The sequence below is a fragment of the Coptis chinensis genome, chromosome 2 (assembly GCF_015680905.1).
Source record: "Coptis chinensis isolate HL-2020 chromosome 2, ASM1568090v1, whole genome shotgun sequence".
In the NCBI taxonomy this organism is placed as follows: Eukaryota; Viridiplantae; Streptophyta; class Magnoliopsida; order Ranunculales; family Ranunculaceae; genus Coptis; species Coptis chinensis.
Window position 1 is genome coordinate 107,431,297 of NC_141457.1, and position 15,621 is coordinate 107,446,917.

At 37.0% G+C, this 15,621-nt stretch overlaps 2 long non-coding RNA genes across 4 annotated transcripts; one reads left to right on the forward strand and one right to left on the reverse strand.

The window, feature by feature from the left end:
- On the forward strand, window positions 1-2,490 carry LOC147520234 (uncharacterized). Its single transcript, XR_015212532.1, has 2 exons — window positions 1-898; window positions 1,647-2,490. It is a non-coding gene; the product is annotated as an uncharacterized LOC147520234 (long non-coding RNA).
- Window positions 2,491-10,071: 7,581 nt separating this feature from the next.
- LOC147520235 (uncharacterized) lies at window positions 10,072-15,320 on the reverse strand. 3 transcript variants are annotated; one of them, XR_015212533.1, is made up of 5 exons: window positions 15,262-15,320; window positions 13,715-13,834; window positions 12,553-13,298; window positions 12,012-12,472; window positions 10,072-11,362 (listed from the first exon to the last, which is right to left on the reverse strand). It is a non-coding gene; the product is annotated as an uncharacterized LOC147520235 (long non-coding RNA). The 3 variants fall into 3 exon arrangements; XR_015212534.1 differs by having other exon boundaries at window positions 12,553-13,271; window positions 15,262-15,319; XR_015212535.1 differs by lacking the exon at window positions 15,262-15,320 and adding an exon at window positions 14,918-15,201.
- Between the last annotated feature and the right edge of the window lie 301 nt (window positions 15,321-15,621).

Here is a 15,621-nt window from a genome sequence, read left to right on the forward strand (position 1 = left end):
TGTATGACATATCTTATAGGGAGTTTTTTGCATTTTGACTACTGAATAATCAATCACTCACATGATTAGAATTAATGGTCCAGATGGTGCTGATCAATTCAGTAAACTGTTAATTGCAAATGACCGCTTATATAGTAGTCGGTAAACAAGATCAAGTTAGTAACTCAATTTTATCCTAGTGAAGAAGAGGAGAGAGAGAGAGAGAGATGTGCGTGTGTTGTTTGAGTCTTTGAGAGTGATATTAGTAGCGGCCTATAGTAGGTGAAGAAGGCAAGAAAGATTGATGAGAGTTGGCATCAATTACGAGGATGAAGGAAGAGAGGTCAATAATTCCTTTATTCATATTGAATACCAGCAGAGAGAAAAAGCAGAAAACATAGAACAATCCCATCTCTCTTATTCTTCTAAAACTCCCCTTCCTTCAAAACTAGCCCATCTGTCTCTTCCACTTCTACCTATGCATTTATATGCGTGCAACGCACTCAATAACTCTCATAATCTCTTTCTCTCTCGTATTTACTACAACCATGAACCATTACATCCTTCCTCGTTAAATAGCACCTTTACCTATCCTTTATATTTATGTTCTTGTGTTTGGTGACTTGGTGCAAGAGGTGGAGAAGTAATATGTGTTTCTTCCATCATGTGTGTTTATCAAAGGGTTTCTTATAGAGTTTATTGGCATTCTGTCCACCTCCATCCACACTAAAAAAGCCATTACTCTTTGTTTTATAACAAGTCATATATCCAGTATGTTTTTTTTTTCCCTTGTTAATGGATCGGAGGTGGGCATATAGCCAACTGAACTCTGTTAGCTTCTCTTTGTAAAACCCATATGAGGCTCTTTCTCAACTTCAACTTTGGTGTGCTTTGTTCTCTTCTTTTATACAATCTAGAGGTAAGATTCTTAACTGGCCATTTCATGTATCTAAAGTTCTGAACAAACACCTTTATTTGCTTGCTCCAATTTATTATATGTTTTGTTTCTTTGATGCCCTAAGTGTGGTACCAGTCAGTCGTGTCAAGAATCTTACCAAAATCTCTCATTTCATACAATATATAATCTCTTTTGGTTGCATATGTTGTACATGTTTGATATCATTTGTTACTTGGTTTTATTTCTTTTGTTGTTGGTATACTTTTACACTATATTGTACCTGATCTCATCTTCACTCTTTATAGCTTTCTCAAGTATAAATAAGCCTACAGCTAGAATCTCTTTGGGTTAGTGAAGATGCAGAACAGTTTGAAATTGTTCTTTCGAAGTCCCAGTTTTCCTAGCTTCATTTTAGTCCCTATCCCTTCCATTTAGAAATCAGAAATAATCAAATAATGCTATACTGTTTATAGGAGGTTTTTTTTCTAGTTAGTCTTACTATATTACTTCATCGCTTGTTTGTAGACTCATTACTACGGCTTTATTTGATGGGGTTCAAAATGCTTAATGAGCTGAGTTTACTCCAGTTATCTTGGTTTCTATGTTGTTTGTGTTATATATAGTCTTAGTGCCTATATGACTATATGAGATGTTAGTACTACTAGTGCAAAAAACGTAGTCCCGGCCCCCTTCCTTGCTAAAGCTAATTATGTGTCTACCACTCCTGTTCTCTGGTAATAATGGTTTCATATTTTCAATTTTGGTGCAGAAATGAGTGGTTGAAGACGTTAGGGTTTATCCCTTGGCCCTTGCTAGTCATCTAGCATACTAAATAAGTTATTAGTTACCCCTTGATTGCAAAGGATAACACGGTACAGTTCTACAGTGAGTGCGCTGCAGAAACTCCGTTGTGATGGCCTTGGTAATTTTCCCTCTTTGCAGTTGTAGTTGAGAACATGGTCAATTGACCTTTTACATGCGTTAAAAGTGTTTCCTTTAACCTAGCCAGCATTCGAGTGTATTTTGTTCTTAGATTTGACCACTCCACAACCGTCGCACCTCTTATACAATATGACCACAAGTACACAACAAGCCTCGATCCCTTGGATATGTTCGCGTATAAGACCCACATTTCTTATCGCATTCTTGTTAAGTAAGACCATCTGACCATGGACAGACTTCTCGTGACTTCAAAGACATTTGTGTTCTGTGACAGCATTGTATGGTGTAATTTCATTTGTTTTCGCTGCTATCAATACAATTACCCTTTACCATTGACACAATGCCTTGGAGCATGTTGAAGTCCATTTTCAGGGAAGGTTATCGATCGTAATTCTTGCTACTTGTGATTTTGTGTAGTAGCATATAATCTGCTTGAGAAACACAAGAAGCCATCACCGCATCATAGAGTTGTATGTAATCATTACTATAACAAGCCATTGAGAAACACAACAATGGCTTGGGATCATGTATGCTGGATTTGTAAGAATGTTGTATCCATTTATAGTCTTCGACGCGTACTCTTTAAAGACACGTACCATTCCTGAAATTAGAATGCTTTTGAAAATTTAAAGCTTATGTCCTTTGTTACAATAAAAGGTATCCATTGATCATTTCTCTCATGCAGTTTCTTTGTGCATATATTATTTGGAATATTTGATTTATTATACAATGATACCCCTCTTGATATGAAGAGGATTTATTTTTCTTACTGTTACAGTGTTACTGATCATGGGGAGGACTAGTTATTTGGTTACTAGCTTGCAAGTTGCAACATACGTATGCTATTGATCCTAGCTAAATCGAACATTGCATGTGAAGATTTGGTTAAAGTAATTTACTGATAGGAGCTGCAATCCTCTATAACTATGTGTTTCACTCTCTGTTACGATCATATATATAGTATATATATAATAAACACTATAATGTTGTTGACGAGTATATAGTTTGAGTTTGGGACTTCATGTTACAGATTTCAAGAACATGCCTGACAAGTTACTCAAAGAATTTGGTGATGATTTTTGTTTTATTGCAACATTCATTTTATTCCAATATATGATTGGTTTTTCAAAGTTAAATACCTTACTCAATTGTTCCGTTAAGGAAAATTGACCAAAAAAGAACATGAACTTTGTCCAAAAATTCAATTGAGGCAATGTATTTGTATTTTTTGTCAATTTGTAACAACTTATTTTTCGAATTGGTCAATTAGGTTATCCGTCAACCTGTCATTATATATTGCCGTTACATGTTATGTGTAAAATTTTAATTCAATTGAGACCCCAATTTGCTCTAATTATAACCCAAATTTTAACAAATCCCCAAATCTATGTTACTGTAAACCTTTGTTTATCGGAACAACAAACCGTAATTGACTGCTTGATGCCGAATTGTTCCAGATTTTTTGTTTCATTTAATATATATGAGAAATAGAGATTATTATTAGCATTGGAACGTACGGCAGGTTGATACATCTAATAGACTATTAGGAATAGAACAGTAAATGTCTTATAACCTCTTGTAAGATGTGGCCCGTGATTTTTGATATTTTTTTGATTTGTTTTTTGCCTTTTATAAGAGGTATTTTACTAGTAATGTCTTATAAGAAGCTCTATATCTATAAGTCTTATAACTTGAAAAATGATTCAAACATCTCTGTCCATATATCCCTAACTTCATTTATCTCTTTTTTTTTTTCATTATTTTCTTCTCCAAATAATTTCATTGTCCTAGCTACTACCACCACCACCACCACTGCCGCCACTACTATCACCATCATCACCACTACCATTACCGCCACCACCATCACCACTGTCGCCACTACCACCACCACTACCATTACCACCACCACTACTACCACCACCACTACCACTACCATCATCACCTCCACCACCACTATCACCGTACTATTAAGACTATCACTACCACCACCACCACCACCACCACTATCACTACCACTACTATCACCACTACTACTACCGCACTATTAAGGGGCCATTTGTTTTTGCCTCTTATAAGACCTTGAGGTCTTATAATCTCTTATAAGATGTGGCCCAGTGATTTTTGACATTTTTTTTGTTTGTTTTTTGCCTCTTATAAGAGCCATTCTACTAGAAATGTCTTATAAGAGGCTCCAATTCTATAAGTACCAAAATTAGATCTACTTCAATTCTATAAGTCTTATCACTTGAAAAATGACTTAAACACCCCCGTTCATATACCTCTAACCCCATTTATCTCTTCTTTCCTTTTCATTATCTTCTTCTCCAAATAACTCCATTGCCCTAGCCACCACCGGCTACCACCACCACCACCACCAAACTATTAAAACCACCACCACCACTGCCGCCACTACCACCACCACTATCACCACTATCATCACCTCCGCCACCACTATCACCGTACTATTGAGACTATCACCACCACTACCACCACCACCGTGCTATTAAAACCACCACCACCACCATCACTATCACCGTGCTATTAAGACCAATATCATCACCTCTACTACCACTACCATCATCACCACTACCACCATACTATTAAGACTATCACCACCACCACCACCACCGTGCTATTAAGATATCCACCACTTCTACTACTACTACTACCACCACCGTGTTATTAAGCCACCACCACTTCCACTACCACCACCACCATGCTATTAAGACCACCACCACCACTGCCAATTAAAGTAGTTTTCTAAAATCGATATTCTAATTATCAAAATTGATTTGAAATCGAAAATCAAACTATATCTTTGTTTCAAATTAATCTGTTCATGTTAAATGTGATGTAAAGTAGGGTTATATTTGTCAAATAACCATCTATAAGATGTTATGTATTTGTTTTTTCTATTTTTACAAGTGCTTATAAGAGGAACTTAAAATGAAAAACAAATCACTTTATAAGATCATCTTATAAGACCCTCTTATAACACATGGTCTTATAAGACCCTCTTATAACTTAACCCAAAAAAACAAATAGCCCCTAAGACTATCACTACCACCACCACCGTGCTATTAAGATATCCACCACTTCTACTACTACTACTACCACTACTACTACCACCACTGTGTTACTAAGACCAATATCATCACTTTCACTACCACCACCACTGTGCTATTAAGACCACTACCACCACTGCCAATTAAAGTAGTTTTCTAAAATCGATATTCTAATTATCAAAATTGATTTGAAATCGAAAATCAAACTATATCTTTGTTTCAAATTAATCTATTCATATTAAATGTGATATAAAGTAGGGTTATATTTGTCAAATAACCATCTATAAAATGTTATGTATTTGTTTTTTCTATTTGTACAAGTGCTTATAAGATGAACTTAAAATGAAAAACAAACCACTTTATAAGATCTTCTTATAAGACCATCTTATAACACATGGTCTTATAAGACCTTTTTATAACTTAACCCAAAAAAACAAATAGCCCCTAAGTCAACTAGTATGGTTACACACGTTGGGATTACACACCCCATTGTTAATCAGTTGATACGAGGTAGTGACTAGTGCGTGTGAGTAGTCAAGGAACAATGTAACAATCATAATTAGTTAATTAACATTTATGCTAATCAAATGTTCTAGGCAAAGGGAAGTATGTGGGAGGCAATACTCTTTCTTCTCTCCAATATCTCTTGTGCCCGGAATCCATTTCTCTCTCTTTTTTTTTCACCTACCCAAAGTTCTAACTCGCGCTCTCTTATGTGGGAGGTATGTGCCTATGTGGCCTAAAATGTTATTTGGTAGGTTCTTCGCCAAATACTCTTTCTTCTCTCCAATATCTCTCTCCCGGAACCCATCTCTCTCCCTTCTTCTTCACCTACCCAAAGTCCTAACTCGCACTCTCTTTCTCTTACTCTGTAACTCCGCTCATTCCCATTGCTTTGTTAGCGAGATAGATGAGCTGGCTATTAGCAAAGTACTATTCTACATGTGTAAGACCAATTATTTTTGGCTATATTTAGTACATATTTTGTGCAAATATGTTTGTCAATCTGTGTTCACTACTGGATTCATAAGCTCAAAATGGTGAGAGCGCTCATATCCAATCTATATGAGAAATTGATGGTTCAAATCCATCTGATCCAATTAAGAAAAAAATATATGCTTCTCCTTTGACAGTGTTAGAAGGCACAGAAAAAAAAGGTGGTTGTGCTACTGTTTCGGTGATTGTTCTTCATTCTCTTTGTTCGTATTCTTCTTCTTTAGGAATGACAAGAGAGAAGAGTGATGTATGAACGCAGGGGCGGTTGAGCCTTTTTCATTTTAATGTTTGTACTCGTTAATACTCCCTCCCCAAGGTCAGTTTTACCACACACACAAACCCTACGTTATATATAGTTGTGACTTACGAGGTGGTCTATGTTCATTGTTTTAAATTTTGCATTGGTAAATATAGGATTTGATCTTAAATAAATTATGCTGCTAGTGTATATGCTTCTAAGAACATTGCTCGCTCAATTATTATTAACATTTCCAGCTGTGTTATTTGAACTACGGGGCAGAATAGTAAGACTGAAGCTGGTTTTCTTATGTGATTTTCGGTGCTGGACTGCTGGGGCCAGATGAAAGAGAAAAAAGGTGGAGCAGCTTCCGCTCATCCCAGTCCTATTCCTTAAGAGATTGCATGGGCACTTACGGACATTCTCCACACTAGTAAAGTATTTCATGGAGATTTGTAGATGAGCGTTTGCTGCATACCTGGTGAGGTGGTCTATATTTTTTTAATATGAAATTCTTATCCATTCGGTAGCTCTATCTTCAATAGACAGTTAACACACCGTAGGCGTGATTATACTTTCAACAAGGAAGAACATTGTCAAACACGAATTCTGTAGTGATAGTATGTTGAAGCAACTGAGAAGTTTTGAAATTGTGTCCTTTGAAGAAGCTAGAGTGAAATGGACTTGGTGAGGTGGTCTTTGGTCTAGCCAACATTAAGGGGAAAATCAAATTCATTCTCTAAAAAAAAAAAAACTGAATCGAACTGATGCAGCAAACTGAAGTACTGAACAAGTATTAGTGGCAAGATACAGATGTTTACTACAGTTTCTCCCTACGCAGCCATAACAGTTTTTTAAACAAGGTGATTATGAATGTTACTTTCATGCTTTTGTTTCTTACGAATCTCTTTCGAACTTTGGTCAACTTTTGTGATTTAATTTCATGATCAATTTTTAATTTTGCTAAACAAACAGAACTATTTACATTACACTGATTTTAGTGTTGAGCTTGTGGGTGTCTTGTAGGAGATGCTGATTGAGGAAATTTGATGGGCTATGCTAGAAGAAAATGGAAGTTCAATTTTGCATATGCAGTGGGAAAGATATTTGACACAACGAACGTTACTTTCTTCCTTCAGCATTATCAATTTTTCTGAAGTTATGCTATTGTTTAATGATTTAAAAATGAGTTAACTACCTAAAAATGAAAGATCCTTTGCTGAAGTTCAAAAAATGAAAAAATGAAATGTATTTTCATTCGTTCCCAAAAATACAAGTAAGTTTCAATAGGGTTTCTCCAGATATGAAGGTCGTCAAATTATTTGAATGGCCTGTACACTAGACTGTTAAATCCTTCTCCAATCTATTTTCTGCCCATGTGGACCTATGGAAAACTGTCGAGGCGGATCGTGTGTACATATTTTAACAAATAGATACATGACACGTGGTAAGAAGTTCAGAACTAGCTGGAGTAGTAGGTTCAGAGAACCATCTGACTAGGAACTAGCCCTCCAACTCCGGAGTTCAAATACTCAAGTTCGGAACTCTAACTCCTACTACAAACCTAAACATGTTTCTTTGTTGTTTAAGTCAATAGAAGAGACCTATTTGATTTTGGAAACATTAGCAAAATAATTTGACAGTCTAGCGTACAGGCCATTCAAATAATTTGATGACATTCATATCTGGAAATCCTATTGAAACTTGCTTGTATTTTTGGGAAGGAATGAAAATACATTTCATTTTTGCAAACTTTTGACAAAATATCTTTCATTTTTAGGTCCTTAACTCATTTCAAAATCTATCTTTGTTGTTGGGTGCTGGTACTTATGCTTTATCTATTTTTATGTAGAAGTGTATCCTGGGGGCTTTCAGATGTCTTGGTAAGATTCTGTGACAATGCAAGCTGTACCTACCCGTCCTTGCGCCTGGTATTTTGACAAGATATGCTTTAAATATGTACATACATCGACTAGTTTTCGTTCCTAGCTCATGGATTCTAGTCCCGCGGCAAGACTCGCTTTGTTTTTTTACAAGGCAGGCAATTTGTGTATGATCGGTCAGTTTCATTCCTAGCTCATATTGTCCAAGTCCTGCAGACTGGTTTCTTTACAAGCCCATTTCCTTACCTTATGCATGCAATGTTTGAGTCTTGCTGTTGGATTATTTTTCGTTTTGTTTTTGAGATTTATTCCCAGTGAGCACAACTGCTTCAGAAAGCCACACTAAGTTCGAGAGTAACATAGGAGTCACACTTCCATCGACATCCGAGGAAGAAATTGGTAGCTTTACACATAGGAAGAGTAAGAGAAATTTTTGCCTAGTAGCATATTAAATCTACTGAGGATTCTAAAATGGCGCAAGGCAGAGTTATGGGCTAAAATGCTAAATCACCCAATGCAAAACCAAATCCAAGACTAACGAGCCAGTCCTGCTCCACTGAACGTTTAGATCTATGAGACGTTCACAAAAGAGAAATTATTGATGTTTTCTTATTCATGTGCTCGGATGTCTCTGAAGATGAGAATCTTTTGAAGAAGTGAGGTACCCGTAAAATCTTTTGTGTTTTGGTGAATCTTTCTAGTAATGTTGGTAAAAATTGCTGCCAAATCGTATCTCAGTTGAGACAGCACTGATGCAAGGATTGACCACATTTTTTTTTTCCATTCCTTTATGTAAAGACTAACCTGGGTACAATCAATACATCTTCCCAGTCTAATAACAATGAGTTGAAGAACACAATGCACTGATGGGCGAGGACCCGTATTGATTATCACAAGGTTTTGTTCTTCTCCCAATCTCCTGGCTAAAACACAAGTGAGCAGATTGTCTGTGCAATCCATGAAGGAAGACGTTTGGGCTCAAGTTCGGCATCCATCTCAACTGAACAGAATTCAGCCCAAACTCTAGCTAGGGCTTCAATTCTTGACGCACACTCCATATTCCGTAACGAAATATGAGAATGTTTGTTGTTATGAATGCAGTCGCATGCTTTCTACCCAAGAAGCTTAAATATATCACCCACAGGCCACATCTTCATAAATAGTCACGCCAATTATCCAGCAAGCAATCTAGATTTAATTTAATTTTTTGGTAACATTATTGATCTAATCTTGCAACTATTTATATGTTTCACGAATGCATGATGGAAGAAGCGAAACATGACCGAAATGCTAAGAAGCAGTGACATCTGAGTTGCGTCACTTGCATACTTGTTGCCTTGTTGGTATATACTAATTACTTTTTTTTTTCTTTTTTTCGATAACTCAAAATTTTGGACCATTTCTCGATTTGTGCGTGTCATCTTTGTGCAGGGGCAATTTTAACATATGTCCCGAGGGACTATATACCAAGCCCAAAATATCGATATCGATGAATATATCGGTGTACTCAAAAACCGATATATATCAGATATATCGGATATATCTAATTTTTTTGGTGACCAGTCCAAACTATCAGAAATATATTGGAAATATCGGATTTATATTAAAAAAATGGTTAAAAAATCAACCGATATATATCGTAAATATCATATATATCAATTATATCGACGATATAAAATTTTATATCGGAAATTCCGATATATATAAAAAAAAAGGGTTTTATATTCGGTGAATATATATTAGAAATATCAATATCGGTGTACCAAAATACTGATATATATCGACAATATATCGGCGATATTTTGGTCTTGCTCCATAGTAGTGGTACAAATCCAAAGGGCGGTCTTTCTAAACCAATGGCTAATAATCCGTCTCCAATAAGGACTCGGATTCGGGTCGGTTTCTAAATATCGATAAGCTTTATCGAGAAATAAAAAACTTTGCCAATACACGGCTTACCTTTTTTCGATCAGAATACACGCTTCCTTAATCCTAGAGACTTTCTATTTTGTGTGTTCACGGATACCTAATATAAGTCTATAAATACACAACACTATCAAGAATTTGGTTATGGTTCTCGCCTACAACAACAATTCGTCATGACTGCTGCGGGTTATTATTGGTTAATACTGTCTATTTGCTGTTACTTCTTCTACTCATACGCAACACCAACACCAGCCTCTAATGAAGCCAGTCATAAACGCGTAGTTTTCTTTCCACTGGGATCTGAACATCCTCATTATGGCCATGAAGAAAAGTCTAAAGAGTTTTGGAAGCAAAGAAGGGAACAGATAGACCAAGCTATACGTCGTGATTATGCTAGGGCATGCAATCGTAATTTCCAGTTTTACCTACGTAGTTTAAGATCTCAGTATCCTTCAAATCCTCTTGCAGAACTGGTGGATCCAAACTGGGGATACAACGACAACGGCTTCCCTTGTTCAGCACGTAAATATGTAGATCGGTTGCGCGGTCGGCAGGCTTGACGGTCTTCTGGGCTCGTGCCCGTATCAAATTAAACCACATCAATTGTTGTTCGATCTGTCTATGATATTTATTTGTATCTTTTTTCTTTTGTTTGTTTTATTGAATATGATAGAGAAGGGCACGCTTCCTATGAATTTTTCAACGGACAGCATTGCCAATTTGCCACAAGGAAAGGTATTAGTTGGTCTCTTTTTCATCGCCTTGTTGAAGAAGCAAGACAAGATAACATGTCGTAGTGCAAAACTGCAAATAGGTTCTGATCTATAACTGCGCGCAGAGGCGAAATGCGATGCTTTGTAACCAATCACCTTACACATATACTTCGAGTCTTACACTCGGATGAATTTAGTAATGAATTTAACTTTTTGGATTAGTACGATGTATCATACTGATACGACTTTCGGACAATAAATTTGTGCACTATCGTGTGTGTATACGCGCGTGTAACAACTACATATAATAACCAGTCTTACGAAGGAAAGCCTGGCTAGTGTAGCGTCCTGAGAGGGAAACAAGTTGTTCTGCAAAACCCTTCAATGAGACGAGTCTCGTGTATTTGATCCTTTGACCTTTACAATCTTCAGCCATACCAAAGTTTTGGAGTTAACAAAGTCCAAACTGCAACTAGTATAATCTCATAACGAGTTACTTTCCTGTGTTTAAGGAAAAAAAATCAACAAAAAACAGCATTTTCCATAAAGAAGCATTCTGGCTGGAGTCTGGACGTTAATTCTGTAGTAAGCTTCTAACAATCGTAGAGACTTGGTTACCGATCTAATGATGTTGACTTAGTTACAGAGGTTTACTTGAGGCCATTGTTAGTTTACCACTGCCAGTATATTGTCTTCAGAAAATGCCAATGCCACATTGTAACCTGAAATTGCAAGGATGGGCATATGATTAATATAAGAAACAACATATGCATTCAATAATAGCTTTACCAAAGATCAGAGCCTGACAGTATTTTACAAGCAAACCAAATACTAGATAACTGCAAGGCAGTGGGGGCGTGAGCGGAGGTGGAGAAGAGAGAGGGAGAGATGAGTTTGTGGTGGGGAGAGAGAGAGTTGGGTTTGGTTGAGAAGAAGGGAGAGTGAGAGGAAGAGTGAAGGAGGGAGATTGAGGTTGTGTAAATCACTCTTAGATTGTGATAACAGTTTGGAGGAGAGATTGGGAGAGGTTGGAGGCGAAACAGGAAAATGAGAGAAGAGGGGGGTACGGTCAGACACAAAATAAGGGTTATTTAGGGGTACGGACAAACACATGGGAGAGTGACACGTATAAAGTGGTTTTTTGTGAGAGTGTTAAACAGTGACCTCAAGAGTTCGCTCACGCTCACGGATTAGATCAACATAAGAACAATTTGTTAGATCTTATGAAAAGACAATTAATAAATATAAAATCCAAAATCAACTGTTACAAAAGTAGAGCCTATAATACTTCATCACGTGTATATAATTTCCAAAAGAGTAGTTGTCCATCTTCTGGTTAGAGAATTGTCATTAAGGTCTGAGGGCACTTACTTGACTGAATAAGGAAATGGATGGAAGGTCCTTCCTTGCTCCAGTTTCAATAGGCTATGGATAAGTTGTTCCCCATTATGCACTTGAAACGTTCAGAATTCTAAAGAAGTTGTATAAAAGAATTGAGGCTCCCCTTCAAGGCCATCTCTACTTCTGAGGTTGCTACCTGTAAGATTGTTTCATGTGCAGATGTGCTACCCCCAACAACTAAATCAGATCCACCAAGGGACATAGTTTCTCCAGCTTATCTGCACTCAACTGTTGCACATCATGTTCAACAAGGTCACTCGACTCGTTCGTTTGTTCCCACCAGCTACGAAAAATGCTTCTCTTGCACTTCAGCGGAATACCAAGTTGCTGCAGTGGAAAGTCAGCACCTCCAATCCCAGAAAAGAGAACCTAGTGATGCCACTAGGAAACATGTTCTTTAAAAGAGAGAAATGGCAAGCCACTGTCTCAACCTGCGACAGATATATTGGTAGCTAAGTAATGAGAAATAGTAAGAGACGGTAGAAACTGGAAAGAGTACGAGAGTGCAAACCTGATATGAAGTACCAAGGACTTATATCTCTCAGCTCCACTGAATCCCATAGTATGGTTCTCTGGATATACCAGAATCATCTCTATTTCTTCAGGCTCATCAGGTGCTGCTCTATTATTGCCAGTCCACACCAAAATTCCAGATCATACACTCACAAAGGACATAATTCTGAGTCTCTAAAAGGAGGTGTTGGTCCCAAGCATCTACGCATTTTAATCCTCTGTAAAGTTTGCAATACCAATACAAGTATGCACAGTTGAACATATCTCTACTGTCCCATTAAGGCCACTTTTTTGAGTCTCTAAAGGAGGGTCATCGTCAGTGGTAAGGCTCTCTGAATCGTAAATCGAGGAATCAATTTGAGAGGGTATCTGTTGCCGATTGGAAGGTTGTGAAGATAACGTCTTTTCCTTGCAAGCGAGTCAACAGACTCAGGTTTAACTTTGTACACAAAGCGACAAATTGTGCTCTAAACCCTTAATGGAGTACAATCCACTTTTTCAAAGTAACATGTGTCCTGATTGCTGCCTCAGGGAGCTTTCGCTGGAACGTTGGTCTGTGCTCATTCAGAACTCCACCCAATCATAAGATTAGGGATATTAACTCCATCTTCCTCTCGCATAGTCTCTTACAATTTGTTCTAGATTCCTGTTGCCGCTTCCTTCCATATCCAGTTTTCTTCCCAATCTTTCCTCTGCATCAAAGAGTTTTTTCCTCTCCTGAATGTAGGAGGAATCAGAAAGTGTCTATAACAGAGCAGTAAAAAGCAAACGTTATGAATAACAAAATAACTCCATGCATCATTTAGCAGAAAGAATATGAGATTAGGATTGTACTGAGCTTTCAGTTATGAAAGAGAAGCATTTATTCTTATTTCTTAGTTTTTATAAAAAGCAGATACATCATATTATACACAACCACAACTCTAAAAAAAGCAACGCAACAACATCAGGAATCAGATGATGACCTGGAAGGTATAACAGACGAATAAAAAAAAAACTAGAAAATAAAACGTTATGAAGAAGAAAATCCCTGCACCAAGGACGGAAATTATGAATACAGTGAGCTTTCAGTTACGAATGAAAAAGAAAAACTGAAAGATTACTACTAAGTAAGCATGCATATCATGTCATACACAGGCATTGAGTCATAACAACCGCACCTCATCATGACCGGAGCAGGTGAGGTGGCTTTCTAGCCTGTCTAAGAGAAAAATCACCTCTCTTTGGCATTCGAGCAGCATATATAAAATCTACCAGATCTGTAATTAAGGTCTCACAATCTGCAAAACACAAAAAATTGTGACAGTATGAGAAATAGAAAAGAAATCGGCAATATAGCTGCAGTGCTGCACTAGTTACTATTAAAACTTGGTTAAGTGACAGTCAAATAATCAAACTACATCGCACAGTTCACAGATTTGGGAAATATCATAACTATGTTGAGTAGATTTATTCAGTCCAAAACACGGGGAGCTGACAGAAAGAGCATGTCAAAAATGCAATTCATCAAGCTAACATGAACATTCCATGTTTTTAGCAAACTGATTTCACATGAATGCACGGGTGGAGGGGAATGATTATACGGTAGACATGTTATTGATGTGTAAACAATAGGTCTTGATGAATCCTTGTAAGGCTAAATATAATTGCTGTTACTGCTTTTGAGTCCAAATCCAGGACGACTCAAGACTTCTAAAAAGTTTCCATGGAAGAGACTGGATTTGGACCTTAAGAATTAGTTAATACTTGAAACGTAGACACATTGGTCTTTTTGCATCTAAGACAAGGCACGCACAGAAATAATGCTATGACTGAAAAGAGACTTAGCATATCACTTAAAAATGACTGAAAACCAAAAATGTCTATACTGAAAACCAAGAAGGGCCATACCATGAAGATAGTTTGAGTTATTAATTGTGGGAGAAACTAAAAAAAAAAAAAAAAAAAAAGAGTAGATAATTCAAGTACTCCCCGAAAGAACACTTCAAATTCGAACCAGTTTTGAATATGGAAATGACCATCTTAAGATTTGGGTCATGAAAAAGGACAACATAACAAACCATACAAGCAAAGTATATGTGTTTTGGACCTCTAGAAGCCTTTAATGTCAGGAAGCTGGAATCTACATCATCTCAATTAAGTATACATGAGCTCTCACATTTGTCTGGACATAAAAATCATAAATGGCTCATATACAAAATAATAAACTAACAGCATCTAAAATGGCCATTACTATGACATAAGTTCTGGATACACAATGCATCCCAGGCCGTTATACAGTGCAAAACCAAACTTTCCTTTTTCTCCAAGTATGCATAGAGTCAAAGGCGTACGGAGATACATATTACAAAGTATGAGAGTACCTTATATGCACCCACCACAATCACATGCAAAAGCAGCGACCACACGCACAAACACCCACCATATCTACAGACAGTTTAGAACTAATACTTGAAGCTGTTTAATCTTTCGAGATAGCATTTATCAGTACTAGTTCCACAGCTTAAGTACATAAGATTAAACATATTTTACAAAAATATATTAATATAATTAAAATGTTGCCAACTTTTTCAAAATTATGTGCTATATGCCATGCTCTATATTATTTTCATGGAATGCTTTTTGAATATGGTTGTTATATGATTATCATAAAAAAAAAATATATGGCTGTTATCGAAAATGGCATACATAAGGTGGCTTGATTTACCTGGATACAGAATCCAAACCAAAGAAACTATATTAGTCGCAAAGTGGGTGGGGATTGACTGGCCCAGATTGTCCCAAAGTTTAGATCGGCAAGGGGTAAGGGACTAAGGGCAGATTGAACGTTCAGAAGAAACAATCTCTTTTTCGGGGGCAGTTGAACCGAAACGTACAGGAAGTCCGACCCACTTTGTAAGGACAATCTGACCGTGTAGATTGAAACGATTTCCGTATTAACATGTTTCTACATTTTAGAGTTCCCTACTGGTCATTTGCAGGGGACTGCCAACTTTCAGTCTCCAGACTTGTTTTTTTACCTGTATGAATTACACAGCCAACTAGGTGAAAACTGAAAAGCTGGGCC